This window comes from Tenrec ecaudatus, chromosome 4 (assembly GCF_050624435.1).
Source record: "Tenrec ecaudatus isolate mTenEca1 chromosome 4, mTenEca1.hap1, whole genome shotgun sequence".
Taxonomy (NCBI): Eukaryota; Metazoa; Chordata; class Mammalia; order Afrosoricida; family Tenrecidae; genus Tenrec; species Tenrec ecaudatus.
Genome location: NC_134533.1, coordinates 18774490 through 18785036, shown reverse-complemented (window position 1 = coordinate 18785036; position 10547 = coordinate 18774490). Strand labels below are relative to the sequence as shown.

General features: G+C 38.1%; 1 pseudogene; it reads left to right on the top strand.

The window, feature by feature from the left end:
• The first annotated feature begins 365 nt into the window (after positions 1-365).
• LOC142445697 (olfactory receptor 8K5-like) lies at positions 366-9947 on the top strand (annotated as a pseudogene).
• The last annotated feature ends 600 nt before the right edge of the window (positions 9948-10547 follow it).

Here is a 10547-nt window from a genome sequence, read left to right as displayed (position 1 = left end):
AGCTCCAATGTGAATCTCTCCTTTAGATTTGGATTGCATTATATACAACCCTTGGATCACACCGGCTGGTGTGCTTCTTCCATCTACACTTAGTTGATGACTCAGCTAGATGGCTGCTTGATTGAAGACAAACTTTAAGACCTCACGCAATTTTCTTTCTGGTAACTCGGCAACATCTAGTTCCTTTACCACACTTTGCTGTAGCAAAGTGTTCTCTTCATGAGGGTGAGCATCAAGCATGGTCATGTAATAAGAATAAATTGTTCTTAGATTAGGGCTAGAATTAAGTGCGGGCTCCAAATCCATTCATACATCTATGGTTTATATATTTCCCTGTCAATTTAGAGACATCATTATCTTGCCATATGGCCTTCGACAGCGAAGGTAGGTATTTGTAAGTCCACCAGGTGATTAAGAGGCCATATCTCAGCACACCTTCACCAGCATTTGCTGTTTTCAGGGTTTCTTTTTTTTTAATCCAATTTGACTACAGTAATGGGCATTTGGTGGTATCTCATGGTAGTTTTGACTTGCATTTCCTGTATGCCTAATGACCTGGAGCACTTCCTCATGTTTTTATTAGCCCTTCGAGTGTCATCGTTTGCAAATCATCTGTTCAGGTCTTTTGCCCAGTTTTTTGGAGGGCTAATAGTTTGTTTTCATGTAGTAAGCTTATAAACTTATATAGATTTTAGTAATTAGTCCATTATCTGTTATGTGATTTCTAAATATCATTTCCCAGTCTGGGGGCTCTCTTTATACAATTTATAAAATTTTGAGGGTACGTATGTATTTTATTTTTAATAGATCTATTTTTTATCTTTTATCTTCCATGGACTGTGTTTTGTTTGTTAATTTTGTTTCTCATTGATATTTCTGATAGCTTTGGGTTTTACATTTAGATATTTACTCCACCATGAGTTTGGTTTTGTACAAGGGTCTTGCTTCATTTTTCTGCATGTGGATATCCAGTTTTTCCAATATTATTCATTGAAAAGGACATCTGTTTCCCATTTAATGCTTTTGTGGTCTGTTAATCTGGTTGACAAGAGACAAAAATTCATAGACACTCATATGAGGATGAATAAGAGCTTTATATACAAGAGCCATTGAATATTGAGAAAACATCCCAACCCATTCCAGATCAAGTCCATAAGTGTGATATTAGCCTATATGTCTTATACCAATCTATAAATTCCTCTTAAGACTCATGAAACACATGCAATGATGCTGAATTCAGGAAGGTGACAGGCCTGTGGGTGGAAAGTCTAGTGGATCCAGAAGGGGTGCATCTCAGCACTGCGGGGGGTCTCCCCATTACTCCTCCAACTCCAGGGCTCTAGCTTAGCTGCATGTGTCTTGTCTGCAGGAATGTCTTGCAGGGGGTAAGTGTATCTGGCCTCCAGTGGGCTATTTATCTCCATGGCAACTCCCAATGAGGCATCAAACTGTGACCTGATTGACAGGCTAGATTCCACCCCTTTATAAATTGACACCAGATTATGTAACTACCACAAGGCCCTTGTCAAAAATATGTTGTCTGCATGCGGATGTTTTTATTTCTGTCCTGATCCATTGGTCCATGTGTCAATCATTACACCAGTACCAGATTCTTTTGACAACTGTAGTTGTACAGTAGGCTTGGAGGTCAGCTAGAGCAACATCACCTACTTTATTCTTCTTTTTGAGTTCTTTCCCTATCCTTGGCTTCTGTTTTCTCCATATGAAGTTGGTAATCATTTTCCCCCATTTCTTTGAAGAATGATGTTGGAATTTAGATCAGGATTATATGAAATCTGCATGTTATTTAGGTTATAATGACATTTTCAACTTTTAAGTAATATTGACAGTATTCAGTCTTCCCATCCATGAACAGGAGATGTTCTTCCATTTGTGTAAATACCTTTTGGTTTCTTGTTGTAAGATTCTGTAGGTTTCATCATATAGGTTTTTTTCTTTTCTTTTTTTGCTTTAGGTTTATTCCTGCAGTTTTCAGCTTCCGCATGGCTATTGTGAATAGTATTGTTTCCTTTATGTCTTTTTCAGCGTTCCCATGTCTGGTGTATGGTAAACCAATGATTTCTGCTAGTTAATCTTGTATCGTGCTACACTACCAAACTCCCCTATTGTTTCCAGTAATCTTACTGTGGACACCTGATAATTCTCAATATATAAAATCATATCATTTGCAAATAGCAAAAGGATCACTTCTTTATCCCTATTTTACTCCCTTGATTTCTTGCCATGGTTTTGTGGTACTCGCTAGGACTTCCAGCACAATGTTGATAAAGAAGCACACCAGCCTGTGTAACCACGAGCTGTCGAAGGTATCAGGCATCAAGCATCAAGGAACAAAAAAAATCATATAATTGAAAATGTGGGTGAGTGCAGAGAGAAGACTCAAAGCTCAATGGTAGTCAACCAGACACCCCTTACTGAAGGGTTGTGGGGAGGAGATGAACCAGACAGGGTGCAGTGTAGCAACAATGAAATATATAATTTTCCTTTAGTTCTTAAGTACTTCCTCCCCCCACTATCAAGATCCCAATTCTACCTTACAAATCTGGCTAGACCAGAGGATGTACATAGGCACAGATAGCAACTGGTAACACAGGGAATCCAGGACAGATGACTCCTCCAGGACCAGTGGTGAGAGTGGTGATGCCTGGAGGGAGGAGGGAATGTGGGGTAGAAAGGGGGAACTGATTACAAGAATCTACGCATAGCCTCTTCCCTAGGGGAGGGACAACAGAGAAGAAGGCAAGGGGAGACATCGGACAGTGTAATATATGACAAAATAATAATAATTTATGAATGATGAAGGGTTCATGAGGTAGGGTGAGCAGGGAGGGAGGTGGGAAATGAGTAGCAGATATTAAGGGCTCAAGCAGAAGGCAAATGTTTTGAGAATGATGATGGCAACAAATGTACATATGTTCTTGACACAATGGATGGATGGATGGATTGTAATAAGAATTGTATGAGCCCCCAGTAAAATGATTAAAAAAAGAATGGGATATGGGACATCATTGTTGGGCTCCCTTACTCAGTGAAACTGTTTTCAGCTTGTCTCCACTGAGTGTAATTTTGGCTATTGTTTTTTAGTATATGCACTTTATTGTATTGAGAAGTTTCCCATTTTCTTCAGAATTTTTATTAGGAATGGGTGTTGGATAATGTCTGTGCTAGTCCATGTTGACAAGAGAAACAAATACAAAGCCACTCCTATGTGTCTAGGAAAGAGCTTTATATTTAAGAGCAATTGAATATTGAGAAAACAGCCCAGCCCAGTCCAGAAGGAAGATCCAGCGGTTTGGAAGTCTTGCGGATCCAGCGTAGTGGTAAGCTTCTCAGCACTGGAAGTAGTCTCCATGTGGTTCCTTCAGCTCTGAAACTGTAACTGCCTCATGTGCTTCTCCTCAGAAATGTCTTGCAGGGAGTCAGCAAAGAGACAGTGTGTCTCCCATATCCAAAGTGGAAAATCAGGAGTTCCTGATTCTTCAGGAGAAGGCCATGCCCACACAGAGGCCTCACTGGCTATATCCTGATTGACAGGTTAGACTCCACCCCTACACTCTTAATCCTCAAATTGGCACCTGATTATGTAACTACCACATTACCAAATTCAGCATCAATTGGTATGATCATATGGTTCTTGTCTTTTTCTTGTTAAAATGGTGGATTACATGACTTATCTTTCCATTGTTGAACCATCCCTGCATCCCTGGTATGACTCTCATTTGATTGTGGTATATTATTTTTTTATATTCTGTGGAATTCTATTGGCCAAAATTTTGGTGAGAATTTGTGCATCTATGTTCATGAGAGATATAGGTCTATTGTTCTCTTTCCTTGTGGGACTTTTGTCCCCGTTTGGAACCAGAGTTATCTTGGTTTCATAGAATGGGTCTGGGACTTTTCTGTCCCTTTATATGTTCTAGAAGAGTTTGCATAGGATTGGTGCCTCCTATGGGACAGCTTGACTTTCTCCTACAGGACTTGTGAGAGGAAAATGGAGTAACTGGAAATAGGATCATCTGTCAATTGTTAAGGTAGGAACCTAAAGGTTGAAGGTTTGAACCACCCCTTTTCTAGCAAAAAAGTCTGCTCTGATAAAGACTTCAATCAAGAAAACCCTTTGGATCATATCTACTCTGTAACATATGGGGCTGCCATGAGTAGAAATCTTCTTCACTGCCTTGAGTATGGTTTAGTGGGATATCAATTTCACATGAATGAGTTTAATAATATATGCATGTGTGCGTCAAACAAAAATAAGGCATGATAATATCATTTCTTACATCATAATTTGTGAATGTCCCAGTTTTCCTGGGATTGAATTTCCATCTATTGTTTTTTCTCTTAACTTTCCTCATGGCCTATGCTTTTTAGTCTATGACATCATGTAGACCTCTAGGAAACTGTGCACATAATTCGTGATGCTTTGTTCCTTTTCTTGAATTGCTCCTTAACTCTACTATTTGGAGAATATCTGGAGCTTCGCTGATAATTAGCAGGCACATCAGGCATTTAAAAAAATCTCACATTATTTGGGATATGTCTTTAATTACATAAACACAATTCCTAAGGGAATGTAAGAGAAGGAACGGGGAGGCTAAAATTCTCTGTTATCGAGAGAAGGGAATAGAACATTGGGGGGATTTCACTTCTTCATGAAAGCCAACCAGGTGAGGGTCCTTTCATTCTGAGTATCCCTGAAGCTTGTTTGTTTGTTTGTTTGTTTCATCCCTGGACTCTGACTATAGACTCTTGTGATTTCTCACAACTGAGCACTTCTGAGCACTACAAACATTTCCTTTGTTAACTGTGGTTCCCTAGTGCCTCAACTTGTTTTCAGATTTAAAGGCCTTTTAATCAAGCATGTACCCAGTTATGCCATACTTGCATAAACCAGGTTTTTATATTATTGTTGTGAAGTGTTGTTGATTTGGCTTCCACCCATAGTGGAAGTACTCCAAATTTTCACATAACCATATAATTTAGTAGAAATTAATCCAGGCTTATATCAGGAAACCTATAAAAATCATGCTGCTTTCTTTTAAAATATAGTTATAAATGCAAACCAGGCTATAACTAAATATCTTAAATAAAAATGGAATAAAACATTTAAAGCCTTAATATGTTGTTGGTAGTAGTCACAAAAAACATAAAATCCATAAATATGACATATTTACTAATTAAAATTCAGACCATTAAGAGTTACTGGGTGGTCTGAGTCTTCTTGGAAGTGCTTTAATCACCAAATGGGTACCACTATTTCATGATACACATTGATTTACAGCTATATAGACAAAATCTTCTTTATATAAAAATGCTATAAATATAATTTCTTCTTAGCTCTGTCCAGAAATGCTTGCAATCACCCTGACAGTACATAAGGTACAATAGAATTTAAGACACACCGAAATGTGATAGAACAATATTAAAAAATATCTTAATATACAATTTTCACAATGGTATATCAGTATGAGATTGAATTGCTAAATGCTTACCCAAGGCCTTTTAAGAGATCAGTACATATGAAAAACTCTAAAATTTAAACTTTAAGAGGTTCACGTTATCTTTGGCTCTTAATTTAAAAAGACCAAATTCCCAAGCAGCATGTAACCGTAGCTACAATGCTACAATGTAAGAACAATTAGTTGTTATTACATTGCCTTGCTTGGCACATGCTCACATGAAAGAATCACTGAAGATTTGGGTGCTACACCAAAGTGTGGTGAAATTACACTGCACTTGGCTATCAGAAAGAATAGAATTCGATGTATTTTTATGTTTGGTGGCGAACAAACAGCAGTCTAAGTGAGACATCAACTAAACCTTCATGGAGGAAGCACATGAACATGCATAATGTAAGGACTGCAATTTACACATCCAAATTCAAAGGAGGAAATAGCAGCAGAGCTCGAATGGTGAATATCTGGTTTCAAAATGGATGACAGTGGCAATGGATCACTGTGGAAACCCCAAATTTGCAAGATCTACACATGGAATAAGACTGACCACAATTACCCTCAAACCACAATTGAAGGATGGGAATAGCCTGGTTATCAATACAGAGAGTATTGGAAAGATGATGGTAGCAGATAAAAATGATACATTTGACTTGAATGGTTAAAGCCTAGACATTTGATCTCCATTTTGATACACTTTTGCTACTTTCTTTTTTCTCCCCTTCAATTTGGGACTTCACTTTGTTATGTCTTGTTATTTGGGGTAGACGTCTTCACTTTCTGTTTTGTGTTTTCTATATATTTTGGTATACGAAACCCAGGATGGTGAATATATAGAAATAATAACTAGAATGAGGATCCCTGAGCAAGGGAGTAGATAGAGATGTTAGAACACTGATTAATATGACTGATCTATTGAATGGTATGGTGTTGGATTATGTCCCAATAAAATGGTTTGGGGGGAAAATCATAGAAAATTGTGTTAAAAGATCATGCAATTTCCCATGAACTCTTTGAAACTCCTTTTCAGTGTTGGGAGCAAGGCAAAAGAAGAGAAAACTCAAGTGTCTGGACTTAGCTGATCCCTGCTGTATGGGGTTATGTATCTAAACCTCTTACAGTTTCTAGGCCTTAGTTTATTGACTTGTAAAAAAAAGACTGTTTTGCCTAATGTGCTGTGTTGTGAGAATGAAAATATAAACATGGATGTGTCATCCTTCTGAAAACCGCAAAATGAAGGTACATTTAAGCTGACCTCAAAGACGATCAGGATTAAATAACTTTGTGAAACAATCAAAATAAAAAATACTGTAATTCAAGAAGAAAATACAAATAAAATAAAAATACCAAATCCTTCACAATGTCTAAAATCATATTCTCAGTATTCTAAAAAAATAAACAGAAACAAACAGAAACAAAAATATTGATGATGTGTTATAGACAAAATAATGTGTATTATCTATATAGAAACACAGTCAGGCACTCCTCAGTTATCAGTAGACAGTTCCTAAGTAATGACTTAATTTATGGTTCATACACTCCTAACGCTAATAGTATCTTTAAGTATCTGTAGGTCAGTTAGAGTAGGCACATATGGCTCCAATTTAGCTTGACTTTGGGGAAAAGGAACTCATGTGGGAAGAGTGAGCTAAACATTGAATTACTAAACAGAAAGCTCAGCAGTTAAAATACTCCAGATGCTCCACAAGTAAAATAGATGAGGTGTGTGATTTGTTCTTGAGAAATTTGCAGACTGGGAAACCCACAAAGAGTAGTTCTACTCTGTCCTGTAGCATTACTGTGAGTTGGAATTGACTCAATGACCATGGATTTGGATTTGCTGAAAGAAAAGGCTCAGCGTCTTTTTTTATGATTGAAGGACTGTACGTTCAGCAAAAGAAGATGGTTGTTATGAAGTCATTGTGAGTAGTAGTTGGTTCAAGGAACACTGGCATCTCCTTTGATTTTGGACTGCTAACTGAAAGGGTGCCAGTTCAAGTCCATTAGCCGTTCCATGAGAGAAGGATAGGGCAGTCTGTTTCTGTGAAGATTTACCATTGCAGAAATCTTCTGGAACCCTGAAACCCAGTCCTGCAGGGTCACTAAGAACCAGAATTGGACCCTTGACAGTTTATAAAATATCATTATTTCTTCATGTCTTGCACTGTTCAATGTCTCCATTTACCCCCTTTTCTGTTGTCCATCCCCCTGGAAGGGGATTATAGGTAGGTCATTGTGATGGGTTCCTCCTTTCTTCCCACAACTTCCCCTTTCCCTCCTGGTATGGCTACTCTCAATATTGACCTTGAGGAGTTTATCTGTCTTATAGTCCCTGTGTTTCCAGCTCTTATCTGTACCTAGGGACATGCCCTGGTCTAGCCAGATTTGTAAGGCAGAATTAGGGTCTTGATCTTGGAGGGGAAGGAAGCATTAAGTAACCAGAGGAAAGCTGTATGTTTCATTGAAGCTCCTGCACCCTGACTGACTAGCCTGTCTTTTCCCCATGACCCTTTTGTAACGAGGAGCTGATACCAAGGATTTGAGTAGAAAGAAAATTCTTTGAAAACGTTTTTGGAGATATATGTACAAATGTGCTTGAGACAATGGAAGTATGTATAGATTTGGATAAGAGTTGTGTGAGCCCCCAATAAAATGATTTTTTAAATAGCAAATTAAACAAAAGAAATAGAATTGTCTGGACAACAGTGTACTTTTGCTTCAGGGCTTGTTTCAATTCTTTGAAAGCAGAACTTCAAGCTTGTTTTTCCCAATTCTGTCATGGCCTTATTCAAAAAAACAAAGAACAACAAGAACAACAACAACAAAAAACCTACACAGTGGCATTGGCTCTTTTCGGATGAAAAGTTACCCTACAGGAGAGGGTAGAAATGCCTCTGTGAGATTCTGAGATTGTAATTCTCTCTTTAAAATGCTCTTGGTTTTGAGCTGCTGACCTTGTGGTTAGTAGGCCAATGTGTAACCACTTCGCCAAGCTCAAATATAGCAGTGTCTGCTTCAAAGTCTCTGGTTGATCCCATTCTTTGAATGTGTGTAGCTCTCTCAAATCCTGGCAATAATCCATTTCGATTTCGGACTCTAATGGCTCACTTAACTCTTCCTCAGCTACCATACTAAGACTCTTACCTGTCATTTTTTCCATCTGGTTACTGAGATTAATATTGCAAATTGGGGGGGAAATGGGGCAGGGAGAGTGGGGAGATTTGGAGGGGGCTTGTGGGAATTATCCCTTCCTTTTTAGCTCTTTTGGTCATGACAAAGCTGATCTAACCAGTCACTAGCTCTGCTGACAAGGGAAAAAAGAACTGTCTGTAATCAGACTTTATAACTGGGGACTGCATGTAAATCCTCATTTGGTGTTTCTCATTTATAACAGTAAAAATCTACTATCCAAGAATTACACCTGAAAGTAACAAATACCAGAATTCTAGGTCAGATTAACAGTGGTTGTGGTATTTACCCTAATGTGTTCACTTGTCTGAGGCTAGATTCTCCATGATCTGGCAGTCATGTAGTGATTTGATTTGGAAATTACCAAATCAAATAATTAATGGTGCAGTGTGCCAGTCATGGAATGATGCGCTCCACTTCCATTTTGGGATTTCACGTGGTCCTTCTTCACTCTTGTATAATTTCATGTTTCGCATGACAACTTTTTTTTTGAAACCTAGCCACATAGATAGGTGTGGATTAGGTGTGTTAGGTGTGATAAATGTATATTCTAAAATTGCTGAATTGATGTCAGACTGGGTTATACTGAGTTTTCTATACATGGTACAGTTAAAGATAGTAAAATATTTTACAGCTCTATTTTAGCTTAAAATAAGATGTGAGGATCGATCATTTTTTCCATTCTCCTGGATAAACAAAATGTCTTCAGTTGGTCTAAAATTGATATAATTTGTTTTGTATGTATGATATGCAAGCTAATATCAACTTTTCCGTTTCTTCCTAGACTAAATAGGTCAACAGAATCTATCCATACTGACCAAATTCATTTTAATGTCAGTCACAAACCAACCAGAGTTGCAACTCCCCCTTTTTTGGCCTCTTTCTTATTGTCTGCATGATTACACTGATGGGCAATCTGGGCATGATCATCTTGACCAAGGTGAACTCCCGCCTACACACACCTATGTATTTCCTTATCAGAAACTTGGACTTCCTTGATCTTGGTAATGAGACTGTTATTTATCCCAAGATGTAAGTTTAGCTTCTAATCAATATACCATTTCCTATTATGCATGTGCAGTACAGATGGCTTTCTTCATTTTGTATATTATTTGTGTACTCTACATCCTGGCCGCCATGGCTTATGACCATTTTGTGGCTATCTGTAACCCTCTGCTGTACAATGTCATCATGTCTCAGAGACTTTGCCATGTGCTCCTGGGCATTCCATACTTCATCAGCACTTTTCAGTCAGTATTTGTCACAGTAAGATTTTTGCCTTGACCTACTGTGGCAACTAAATGACAAAATTGACTGATAGCAGTGAGTTTTGTTATCTTTTGTTTTAAATATCATTCCAAAATATTGTGTTGGTATTACTAATTTATGAATCAAAAACCAAACCCATTGCCAATGAATTAATTGTGATACACAGGCACCCTTTACAGGGATGTGGAGGCTGTAAATCTGTACCAGAACAGCCAATCTGTCTTTATCTCCTACAACAGCTACTTTGAAGTGCTGACCTTTCTATCATCCAATCCTTACCTGAGAGCTCCACGGTATTCATTAGTAGAGAATGTTTAAAAGGGTTGTGTTAGATCTGGTGGACTACAGAGAGAAATTCATAGACACTCATATGGGTTTAAGAAACAGCATTATATAAAAGAGCAATTGTGTATTGAGAAAACGTCCCAGGCCAGTCGAGATTAAGTCCATAAGTCTGATATTACCCCACATGTCCTATTCCATTCTATAAATTCCTCTTCAGTATCACACAGCACAGGCACTGACACCAAATGCAGAAGATCACAGGCCCGTAGATGGAAAATCTTGTGAATCCAGTGGTGGTGGAAGCTGCTCAGCGCTCACATGGGTCTCCAC